This window comes from Watersipora subatra, chromosome 3, assembly GCF_963576615.1.
Source record: "Watersipora subatra chromosome 3, tzWatSuba1.1, whole genome shotgun sequence".
Classification (NCBI taxonomy): domain Eukaryota; kingdom Metazoa; phylum Bryozoa; class Gymnolaemata; order Cheilostomatida; family Watersiporidae; genus Watersipora; species Watersipora subatra.
In genome coordinates, this window is record NC_088710.1 from 53699867 (window position 1) to 53712774 (window position 12908).

At 36.9% G+C, this 12908-nt stretch overlaps 3 non-coding genes across 3 annotated transcripts; all 3 read left to right on the forward strand.

Annotated features, from left to right (window-relative positions):
* The first annotated feature begins 6143 nt into the window (after nt 1–6143).
* On the forward strand, nt 6144–6216 carry Trnat-ugu (transfer RNA threonine (anticodon UGU)). Its single transcript has one exon. It is a non-coding gene; the product is annotated as a tRNA-Thr (tRNA).
* A 1895-nt stretch (nt 6217–8111) lies between these two features.
* Nucleotides 8112–8184, forward strand: Trnat-ugu (transfer RNA threonine (anticodon UGU)). Its single transcript has one exon. It is a non-coding gene; the product is annotated as a tRNA-Thr (tRNA).
* A 449-nt stretch (nt 8185–8633) lies between these two features.
* On the forward strand, nt 8634–8706 carry Trnaq-uug (transfer RNA glutamine (anticodon UUG)). The gene has a single exon. It is a non-coding gene; the product is annotated as a tRNA-Gln (tRNA).
* The last annotated feature ends 4202 nt before the right edge of the window (nt 8707–12908 follow it).

Below are 12908 nucleotides of genomic sequence, written 5' to 3' on the forward strand. Positions count from 1 at the left end.
TAACATAGTAATGCATACTCATTTCAGGATTATATAGATATTGTGTGGCTACATATGCTACTATATGTGTAGTATAACAGTGTGTACTTTAAGTGAACCAACTTTTACAAATATTTTCTCAAGGCTAGTACTGGTAAAATTAAACTATTTAACCAGTTCTTAGGCTTTATTTTAGCTGATACATTTCTTTCATATTATGTATAAGTAGACTGTAGTATATGATAACAATGTGCTTTAAAGTTATTGCATACGCTTATATAGTACTTGTTACAACATGTCATGTATGTGCTCATACGGTATAATACTTATCACAACATGCTATGCATGCGCTCATACAATATCACGCTTATCACAATGTATCGTGTATGCGCTTGTATGATATGCTACATATCACAACATGCTCATACAATATTATACATATTACATGTCATACATTTGCTCATGCTATAAGTTACATACAATAAGCCAACAAGTAAATGTTGAAAATACCTTGTTAGATAATAGAACCTCGTTTACACTCCATGTTCGCTACCTGGTATTAATAGACATGTTGAGTATCCGTGTCACGCTGCTCACTGTATTAGCATTATTTCTTTCTTCTACAGTGAAATGTAATGCGTGCGGTAGCGCTGCCCAATTCTGTGAATTCTGACAGCTACCACCGATTATCATCGATTATTTTAGCAAATCAACACTTGTCAACAGGTGTGTTAGCCCTTATTGAACTTTCTATTCTAGCTTTATCAGTATTTCACTTTTCTTAATCATACATTCAATTTAATTTTTACATTTTTATAACCAAGTTTCTTCTTGACTTCCAGTTCTACGACTAACACCTTTGTATATTGAAATACTGCCTGCATTCTATTAAATCGTCTAATAGCATCTACCAGTGAATTCGATGTTTGTTTCATTTCATAAGTATAAAACCAATTGATGGTACCGTAACACTAATTTGCCTCTATCTGTATTGTTCATAATGACTTGTACCGTATAGTGTAAGTGGGCTTAGCTAAACCAGTTTGGTGAGGAGCCCAGTTGAAGAGCTGTCTTATCTTCACATGATGTCTACTATTGTCTAAGCTGATGTAGGTTTGTAGTAAACTGACCATCACTCTATTCAGCTAAGCTTTAGCTTTCACTTCAGTCATTAAACCTTTGTCTGGTCTAGTTGCTGCCTTTTCTTCTGTCTCTTAGCTCAATAAATTATTGTTTCGCTGACTGGTTCTTAAAATAACATTTTGTGCTCCGATATAATATAAGTGAAATGATTTTATGCTCCGATATAATGTTAATCAAATTTAACGCCGCAAGAAGAGGTCAGGGTGACTACCAATGCTAAAGATGATGTCATTGACTCGAAATATTTATTGAAACTTTGGGAAAGTTTTGGCATGAAACTTTGGCAAATAAAATGTTTCCGTGATTATTAATTTTCCGCGGTTTAGCCCAGGGTCAGAGACAGCATAAAATGCCTCTACATTCTCTAGCTAAAGTGTATGCAAGCAAAACAATATTATGCTTTAGATGAAAGCCGTTACACTTCTGTTGAACGCATGTTTCTATGGTTATCTAAAGCCTTCATCTTCACTCACTTGACGGTAAACAATGAGGTGATGATTCTCACCGAGTGATTCAAGCTTTTAGCTGGCATAAACTCTGTGAATGTCTATATACATATCTCTGTAAATGTTATCATTTGATACCTTGTGTTTGTGTCAGTGCATTTTACTAGATACTATCTTTCCACCCGCTAGCAAAATGGTTATGCCTGTTATGCGCTACAAGCTGACATTTGTGAATGTGGTAGATATGTGATAGAATGAATATTTTAGCTGCTCCACCAGACGCCGAGTCTCTATTGGACATATTGAGAAGAAAGTGGGCTTACATGACAGGTGCGATATACACACTGGTCGTCTTGTTGAAGATGCCTGTGTTTTCACTTGGTTCAATTTGACAATGGGCTTTAAGATTGGTTCTCTTTTTCCTGACTTTTGCTATTTATGTTTTCCTTTTTGTTTAAATTTTTCATTAAAAATGAACTTACTCAAAATTTTAGTAGATGTTATAAAAAATTGTCGGTATTTTTGTATCATTTGCGACGGTTTCTGACATTTGAGATGATCTGACTGCTAGGATGTTTCAAGATTAAAATTGACAAAACTTGATCACTGATGTCATTAGTTGCTATAGTTGATATCGGATATTGCGTTCAATTTGGGGCGTTATGTGTCTCCATTGTGTCAGTCTCTTGGCAACTATAATAGACATCATATTCACACTTTTGCTTGAATCTGAGCGTTTTAACCATGATTAAGTTTTGTCGATTTTAATCTTGAAACATTAATCGAGATATTCAATATTCAGATAAATATTCAACACCTTCCATATTCAGATAAATATGATAACTGTATGAATTATGTATATAATAACTAACTGTAATTCGTCTGGTCGAAGGTTACACATTTGACATCACAAACAGAAACAGAACGGCTAAAACAGTTCGGCTTGTACTCACTAAATTCTAAGCTCTTTCAACAATTTATATGTTCATCTTTTCAGGTCAAATATTTTGAAAATAAATTCTATTGGAGTTCTTTTTTGCCACGGAATGTGTTTTTCTTATTGTAGATAATGTTTTCGCTCAGATATTATAATGTGTCTTTTAATTTTTTACCTAAATTGGATCTCACTAACTGTTTTTATTAGATAAATTTTATACATGCATCCTTTTTATTCAATCTGTATACATGTATATAAATCTCCATGTCTGCGTGTCGTTTGTCTGTCATCTGTCTGTCCAGTTACAGCAATAAAGTTTTGGCAGCAAAAACTCACCCTCATATTGGATTTGAACTCACGACATTCAAGATGAAACTTTTCTAACCCGTGCGTGTAACCACATGGCTATGCCAGTCATATTGTTCCCTATGCTCTTACCATACGTATACTGTATATCCAATTCGTGATCACACACACTAAATGTGCACTTTTGATTATTGATTAATATTACCTTTTATGTTTTTTGCTTTTTGAAAATTTTTTAATAGCTAATTGTTTTACTATTACCTACTTTTTAATTTGTAATTTTTAAATGTGCCATTTCAATTTTAAATGTGCCATTTCAATTTTAAATGTGCCATTACACTCATATTTCTGGTTTTTCCGAGTTTAATCGCTAAACCTGTAAAAGCTAAATACTTTTCACGTGGACAACTGTTTTATCTGAGATAAGAATTGCCTCTACATTCTCTTTCCGTTCGATCAGACAAAGACAGTTCGATATCTCATTTTTACGGTAGTGCTAGTAACGGGAGGTACCAATGTTTTGATGATAGCTTATCAAAGTTTTGATTGATAGCTTCTGCTGCAACAGTACCCTTTTTATACACACACTTCTATGCACTCATTGTAATTATTAATTCAACATATTCATGATTTTTATTTTGTTTTCTCGGTTCAGATTAATTGTATCATCACCAAATCATTTTTCAATGTAATCGTAGCAAACCGAACTATGTTGCCATTACTTGCTAATTATTTCACATTTAAACAACTTTACAGTTGTTTTATTTTTTCTCTTAATTTATTCTAACTGCACAAAACACTTTTCGCATGATATTAAGTTCACACGTTTTATGAAGTTGAAAGTTAGAATGGTAACTGTTGTTATATGTTAAATAAAATTATATTTTCTGTGAAAAGACTTTAAGACTCTTTTATTACCCAACGCCAGGCATTCGTCTAGTTTTATAATGAAGCCAATTCGAAAACTTTTTTGCCATTTTGAGTTACTTTTATTATGTATTATCTCACATTTTATTTTATAAAATATTGCATTGAGTTCCAATGTTATAACCATTATTCTTTATTGAATATGTGATGTGGTGGTCAAGTGCGTCCCTATGCGGTCTGCGTGTAGGTGGAGTTGACCGACATGGCTGTGCTGTTATTACTCTTCCATCACACCATGCCTCAACAGTCCTGGACAAGGAACAGCTTCTGAGCACACTTGCTTATTTGATCTCCTTAACCAGGTGACTATGATTGTCTGCAACCGAGTCTGTCGAGATGGTGGTTCTAGGACAACTGCCCCTGGTAAAATTGCTAATGTACAATTACCACCGTAGAACAAATGTCACCAATAAAATTGCTCCCTCTTAAAAAAAAATTTATAAAATTTTTTTAAATTTTTTGTTTCAAAGTGCGATGACAATTTAGAAAAAAAAATTACTAGCCATTTATTTACCAATAGTCATTACATTTGTATCTGGACACACGAGGACCACCCAGAAAAAATGTTATCAAGATTGGAGTTCCAGAATAGCAAGCATTGCTAAAGACTTTGAAAAGTGAAACGTGTTAGACTTTTTGAGATATATAGCATAGAATTGACAGTTTTGGTACAAAAAGATATTATTTTAAATTGCTTAAATTATAACTTTGAGAACAGTTTGAGAATATCTCCAAAATCTCTTTTTAATGGTTATTATTTTATTTATTTAGCTTTTTGCATGCAACATAGTTTTTAAGGTTTAGTTTTTGCATTATTTTTAGTATGCCTTAGTTTTAATGCTATGAAAATTCACCAAAGTACGACACATGCGCTAACACAATAGTCTAAAAAGAATATTGAGACAATTTAATTTTTCATAATGGTCGAGGTTTGACTGCGTATCTCAACTGTTCAAAGCAAAGAAGTATGGACTTATTTGCATGTATTTATATATCTCGAAAGATTACAATTTTATTGCTTCATGTTATAACTTTGCTTCAATCGGGAGAAAACATTACTTTTAACAATCATGTAGTAAGTTCCAGTTTTGAACAGGTTGACCTATCTTTTATAGCAATAACACTGAAGATGTGGGAGTCTGTGTGCTACTGGACAATCGCGCGGGGTATTATAAACAACCTACACTGCTGATTGAATCACTCTCCTGCAAACTGGATTTGAAATGGCAGCGCCTACATTTTACCATAATAGACAGCAAGGCGTCTTTGAGTAACGAGAATAGAAAGAGTAAGAGTTCTAATCAGACCCAGGTAAGGGACACGGTTTTTACTGAAAAGAAGAAATGTTTTGGTCCATTACAAACTACAGTGCGTTCCTCAAGCTTTTGTTCTCCTGACGACATGGAAATTGATGTGTTTTTGTCCCCGCCATACGGCACTTTTTTCGCCATACGACATCAACAAAAATTTATCTTGAAATTCAAATTTGGCCGTCGGAGTGCTGACTACGTCGGAATAACGAAGAAGCCGGTATGCTAATAGCTGAAATTTCTCCGAGAAAGCCTGAAAGAGACACAATGCTTGCTCACTGTCAGTTCAGCATTTTTTGTTATAAGTTATAGTGAAAACGTAACCACAAACAGGTAATAAAGAACAAGACAATCACAAAATTGCAGTGTACTAAAATACACACTAAAACCTAACTTGAAGTGTGTGTTTAGTAGGCTAAATTGAAAGTAAGTTAATTCAAAGTGTATGTTATATGTCTGTCTCGAACGTAACAACTTCCTACAGTATGTACTGTTCTTAGGACATTGTAATGTTACATTTTATTGCAGATCATAACCATTAATTACACTAAAGCTACTGTAGGTAATTACGGTTACTAAAGTTAACATAATATTTTAAGGTCTCAAAGGCAAGAGCTCCACACAGTACAGACTGTACTTGGCACATTGTAATGTTAAAAAGCACTTCTTTTTTATTCTCAATGGAGCCAATGGATGAAAAGAAGAAAGCGAATTTTTGGTGGTTACGGATATCGGTCAGAGAAAACTTGGACAGACTGAGTGAAGTTTGATGCAACTTTTAGGCTTAGTTGGACGCAAATCGATTCTGATGGCTCGATTATGAGGTAATGAGCAGCCTGGATAGCTCAGTCGGTAGAGCATCAGACTTTTAATCTGAGGGTCCAGGGTTTGAGTCCCTGTTTTGGCGGTATACCTGTTTTGTCATTTTGTGTGGATTTTCCCTTTGTAAAAACAAGAAAGCATATTTTGGTTGTTGTGAAAATTAGTCAGAAAGTGCTTAGAGCTTCTCATCGAGATATGAATTATCATACAGCTTTTATAAAACATAAATCATGGCAGATCGAGTCTGATGGCTTGATTTTGATATAATGAGCAGCCCAGATAGCTCAGTCGGTAAAGCATCAGACTTGTAATCTGAGGGTCCAGGGTTCGAGTCCCTGTTTGGGGTTATATGTGTTTTGTCATTTTGTGTGGATTTTCCTTTCGTAAAAACAAAAAAGCAAATTTTGGTAGTTTAAGAAATGAGTCCAAAAGCGCAAAGAGACTCTCATTGAATTATGAGTTCAAACACGGGCTTTATGAAACAAAAATCAAGGGGGATTGGCTCAGAAGGCTTGATTTTAATATAATGAGCAGCCCGGATAGCTCATTTGGTAGAGCATCGGACTTTTAATCTGAGGGTTCAGGGTTCCAGTCTCTGTTTGGGTGGTATACTACCTGTTTTGTCCATATGTTTGATTCCTCATTTCCTGAAAACAAGAACGCACATTTTTGGTAGTAGCGAAAGTTAGTCGGAGAGCACAAAGAGCCTCTCATTGAAATATGAATTAGCGTACAGTCTTTATGAGACATAAATCAATGCGGAACGATTCTGAAAGCTTGATTAATGTAATGAACAGCTTGGATAGCTCAGTCGGTAGAGCATCAGATTTTTAATCTGAGGGTCCAGGGTTCGAGTCTTTGTTTGGGTGGTATATCTTTTTCATCATTTTGTATGGATTCTCCCTTTGTATAAACAAGAAAGCATATTTTGGTAGTTGCCAAAATCAGTCAAAAATTACATAGAGCCCCTCATATAATTATGAACTAACACGGAGGCTTTATGAAACATAAATCGAGGCAGATGCACTCTGATGGCTCGATTGATGTAATGAGCAGCCCGAAAAGCTCAGTCGGTAGAGGATCAGACTTTTAATCTGAGGGTCCAGGGTTCGATTCCTTATTTGGGCAGTATAGCTGTTCTTTCAATTTGTGTGGATTTTCCCTTTTTAAAAACAAGAAAGTATATTTTGGTTGTTGCGACAGTTAGTCAGAAAGCGCAAAGAGCCTCTCAATTAATTATGAATTAACACGCAGGCTTTATGAAACATAAATCAAGGCAGGTCGCTTCTGATGGCTCAATTTTAATACACCGTAAGTCCTTATGCTCAAGCTTCGTGGCTTGTCATTGAACGCGGCTTCTGATTCAAGGTCATAGGCCGCAGCTAAAGCCAAGTTTTTAAAACTTACGAGAGGCTTAGGGCGGCTTCTCGATAAATGCAGTCTCTGCTCAGTTCGGCGCTATAACCATAAAACTGCAGTCATGATACACTTTTATGTACGGGATTTTGGCAACCTACTCGTTTATTTTCAAGGTCAAGTTTATTGAAAACTTTTGACTAAAAAACAATTTATCGCTAATGTTTAGCTCACCACATTCATAGGTTGTTAAAACCGTTTAAATATTGACCGGCATCTTTCCATAAACGTGAAGCCCTCTAACAGCGCAATAAAAGTCTAGCTGAGACATGGCAAGTAAGTTCTTGACGCAAGGGTTTAGGAAATTTAATTCGAACTTGGAAGTAAAAGAAAAATAGTTTCACATATACTGATATAGCCTGTTTTCTTATTCAAGAGGACGGGGTTATAGCTAAACCCTTCTCAACACTCACGTTTCCGAAGGGGTCAAGGACGACCAAACCTCAGTCATTATCGCGGTCTGTGGGCGTACGGGGCTTGTTGGAAGATTATTTTTCTTTCGTGAGTCATCTGGTTTTGAGCGCAAGCCGCGCGGCTTGAGCATGAGGACTTTCCGTAATCAGCAGCCCGGATAGCTCAGTCGATAGAGCGTCAGAGTTTTAATCTGAGGGTCCAGAGTTCGAGTCCCTGTTTGGGCAGTATATATGTTTTGTCATTTTGTGTGGACTTTCCCTTTGTAAAAACAAGAAAGCATATTTTGGTTGTTGTGAAAATCAGTCAGAAAGTGCTGAGAGCTTCTTACGAGATATGAATTAACATACAGCTTTTATAAAACACAAATCATGGCGAATAGAGTCTGATGGCTCGATTTTGATGTAATGAGCAGCCCGGATAGCTCAGTCGGTAAAGCATCAGACTTGTAATCTGAGGGTCCAGGGTTCGAGTCCCTGTTCGGGTGGTATATCTGTTTTGTAATTTTGTGTGAATTTTCCCTTTGTTAAAACAAGAAAGCATACTTTGGTAGTTGCAAAAAAGAGTCAAAAAGCACAAAGAGACTTTCATTTAATTATGAGTTAACACGCAGGCTTTATGAAACAAAAATCAAGGGGGATTGGCTCTGATGGCGTGATTTTGATATAATGAGCAACCCGGATAGCTCATTTGGTAGAGCATCAGACTTTTAATTTGAGGCTCCCGGGTTCGAGTCCCTATTTGGGTGGTATATCTTTTTCGTCATTTTGTGTGGATTCTCCCTACGTAAAAAAAAGGAAGCATATTTTAGTAGTTGTAAAAAGCAGTGCGAAAGTGCATAGAGCTTCTCATCAAGATATGAATTGCCATACATTCTTTATGAAACATAAATCAAGGCGGATCGATTCTGTTGGCTCGATTTCAATGTAATGAGCAGCCCGGGTAGATCAGCCGGTAGAGCATAAGACTTTGAATCTGATGGTCCAGGGTTCGAGTCCCTGCTTGGGTGGTATACCTGTTTTGTCATTTTGTGTGAATTCTCCTTTTGTAAAAACCAAAAAGGATATGTTGGTTGGTGCGAAAGTTAGTTATAAAGCGCACAGAGCCTCTCGTTTAATTATGAATTAACACGCAGGGTCTATGAAACATAAATCAAGGCAGATCGATTCTGATGGCTCAATTTTGATATAATGAGCGGGCTTGATAGTTAAGTCAGTAGAGCATCAGACTTTTAATCTGAGGGTCCAGGGTTCGAGTCCCTGTTTGGGTGGTATAAATGTTTTGTCATTCTATGTGGATTCTTTCATTCTAAAAACAAGAAAGCATATTTTATTAGTTGCGAAAATGAGTCAGAAAGCACGAAAAGCCTCTCATTGAATAATGAATTAACATGCAGTCATTATGAAACATAAATCAAGGCAGATCGATTCTGATGGCTCGATTGATGCAATGAGCAGCCCGGATAGATCAATGTGTAGAGCATCTTACTTTTAATCTGAGGGTTCAGGGTTAGAGTCCCTGTTTGGGTGGTATAAATGCTTTGTCGTTCTATGTGGATTCTTCCATTCTAAAAACAAGAAAGCATATTTTACTAGTTGCGAGAATCAATCAGAAAGCACGAAAAGCCTCTCATTGAATAATGAATTAACACACAGTCCTTAGGAAACATAAGTCAAGGGGGATCGATTCTGATGGCTCGATTGATGCAATGAGCAGCACGGATGGATCAGTCGGTAGAGCATCAGACTTTTAATCTGAAGAACCAGGGTTCGAGTCACTATTTGGGCGGTATAAATGTTTTCTCATTTTGTGTGGATTCTTCCTTTCTAAAAACAAGAAAGCATATTTTACTAGTTGCATAAATCAGTCAGAAAGCACGAAAAGCCTCTCATTGAATAATGAATTAACATACAGTCGTTATAAAACATATATCAAGGCGGATCGATTCTGGTGGCTCGATTGATGTAATGAGCAGCCGGGATAGCTCTGTCGATAGAGCATCAAATTTTTAACCTGAAGGTCCAGGGTCCGAGTCCCTGTTTGGGTGGTATAAATGTTTTGTCATTTTGTGTGGATTCTTCTGTTCTAAAAACAAGAAATCATATTTTACTAGTTGCAAAAATCAGTCAAAAAGCACGAAAAGCCTCTCATTGAATAATGAATTAACACGCAGCCTTGATGGAACAAAAGTAAAAGCAGATCGATTCTGATGGCTCAATTTTAATGTAACGAGCAGCCCGGATAGCTCAGGCGCTAGAGCATAAGACTTTTAATCTGAGGGTCCAAGGTTCGAGTCCCTGGTTAGGCGGGATACTTGTTTTTTCATTTTGTGTGGATTCTCCCTTTGTAAAAACAAGAAAGCATGTTTTGGTAGTTAAGAAAATCAGTGAGAAAGTGCATAGAGCTTCTAATCAAGATATGAATTAAAATACAGTCTTTATGAAAGATCACTCAAGTCAGATCGACTCTGATGGCTTGATTGATGTAATGAGCAGCCCGGATAGCTCAGTCGGTAGAGCATCAGACTTTTAATCTGATGGTTCAGGGCTAGAGTCCCTGCTTGGGCGGTATACCTGTTTTGTCATTTTGTGTGAATTCTCCTTTTGTAAAAACCAAAAAGGATATGTTGGTTGGTGCGAAAGTTAGTTATAAAGCGCACAGAGCCTCTCGTTTAATTATGAATTAACACGCAGGGTCTATGAAACATAAATCAAGGCAGATCGATTCTGATGGCTCAATTTTGATATAATGAGCGGGCTTGATAGTTAAGTCAGTAGAGCATCAGACTTTTAATCTGAGGGTCCAGGGTTCGAGTCCCTGTTTGGGTGGTATAAATGTTTTGTCATTCTATGTGGATTCTTTCATTCTAAAAACAAGAAAGCATATTTTACTAGTTGCGAAAATGAGTCAGAAAGCACGAAAAGCCTCTCATTGAATAATGAATTACCATGCAGTCATTATGAAACATAAATCAAGGCAGATCGATTCTGATGGCTCGATTGATGCAATGAGCAGCCTGGATAGATCAATGTGTAGAGCATCTTACTTTTAATCTGAGGGTTCAGGGTTAGAGTCCCTGTTTGGGTGGCATAAATGTTTTCTCATTTTGTGTGGATTCTTCCTTTCTAAAAACAAAAAATCATATTTTACTAGTTGCGAGAATCAATCAGAAAGCACGAAAAGCCTCTCATTGAATAATGAATTAACACACAGTCCTTAGGAAACATAAGTCAAGGGGATCGATTCTGATGGCTCGATTGATGCAATGAGCAGCACGGATGGATCAGTCGGTAGAGCATCAGACTTTTAATCTGAAGAACCAGGGTTCGAGTCCCTATTTGGGCGGTATAAATGTTTTCTCATTTTGTGTGGATTCTTCCTTTCTAAAAACAAAAAATCATATTTTACTAGTTGCATAAATCAGTCAGAAAGCACGAAAAGCCTCTCATTGAATAATGAATTAACATACAGTCGTTATGAAACATAAATAGAGGCAGATCGATTCTGATGGTTCGATTGATGTAATGAGCAGCCCGGATAGCTCTGTCGATAGAGCATCAGACTTATAACCTGAAGGTCCAGGGTCCGAGGCCCTGTTTGGGTGGTATAAATGTTTTGTCATTTTGTGTGGATTCTTCTGTTCGAAAAACAAGAAATCATATTTTACTAGTTGCAAAAATCAGTCAGAAAGCACGAAAAGCCTCTCATTGAATAATGAATTAACACGCAGCCTTTATGGAACATAGATCAAGGCAGATCGATTCTGATGGCTAAATTTTAATATAATGAGCAGCCCGGATAGCTCAGTCGGTAGAGCATCAGAATTTTAATCTGAGGGTCCAGGGTTCGAGTCCCTGTTTGGGTGGTATACTTGTTTTTTTCATTTTGTGTGGATTCTCCTTTTGTAAAAACAACAAAGCATAACATGGTTGTTGTGAAATTTAGTCATAAAGCGCCAAGAGCCTCTCGTTTAATTACGAATTAACACGCAGGTTTTATGGAACATAAATCAAAGAATATCGATTCTGAGAGCTCGATTGATGCGATGAGCAGCCCGAATAGATCAGTCGGTAGAGCGTCACACTTTTAATCTGAAGGTCCAGGGTCCAAGTCCCTGTGTGGGTGGTATAAATGTTTTGTCATTTTATGTGGATTCTTCCTTTCTAAAAATAAGAAAGCATATTTTACTAGTTGCGAAAATCAGTCAGAAAGCTTGAAAAGCCTCTCATTGAATACTGAATGAACATACAGTCTTTATAAAACATAAATCAAGGCGGATCGATTCTGGTGGCTCGATTGATGTAATGAGCAGCCGGGATAGCTCTGTCGATAGAGCATCAAATTTTTAACCTGAAGGTCCAGGGTCCGAGTCCCTGTTTGGGTGGTATAAATGTTTTGTCATTTTGTGTGGATTCTCCTGTTCTAAAAACAAGAAATCATATTTGACTTGTTGCAAAAATCAGTCAGAAAGCACGAAAAGCCTCTCATTGAATAATGAACTAACACGCAGCCTTGATGGAACAAAAGTAAAAGCAGATCGATTCTGATGGCTCAATTTTAATGTAACGAGCAGCCCGGATAGCTCAGGCGCTAGAGCATAAGACTTTTAATCTGAGGGTCCAAGGTTCGAGTCCCTGGTTAGGCGGGATACTTGTTTTATAATTTTGTGTCGATTCTCTCTTTGTAAAAACAAGAAAGCATAACATCGTTGTTGCGAAAGTTAGTCATAAAGTGCAAAGAGCCTTTCGTTTAATTATGAATTAACTCGCAGGCTTTATGGAACAAAAGTCACGGCAGATCGTTTCTGATGGCTAAACTTTAATATAATGGGCAGCCCGAAAAGCTCAGACGGTACAGCATCAGACTTTTAATCGGAGGGTCCAGGGTTCGAGTCCCTGTTTGGGCGGTATACCTGTTTTGTCATTTTGTGTGAATTCTCCTTTTGTAAAAACCAGAAAGCATATTTTAATTGTTGCGAAACTCAGTCCGAAAGCTCGAAAAGCCTCTTTTTGAATAATGAATTAACATACAGTCTTTATGAAACATAAATCCAGGCAGATCGATTCTGATGGTTCGATCTCAATGTAACGAGAAGTTTGGATAGCTCAGTCGGTAGAGCATCAGACTTTTAATCTGAGGGTCCAGGGTTCGAGTCCATGTTTGGGCGGTATACCTGTTTTTTCATTTTGTGTGGATTCTCCCTTTGTAAAA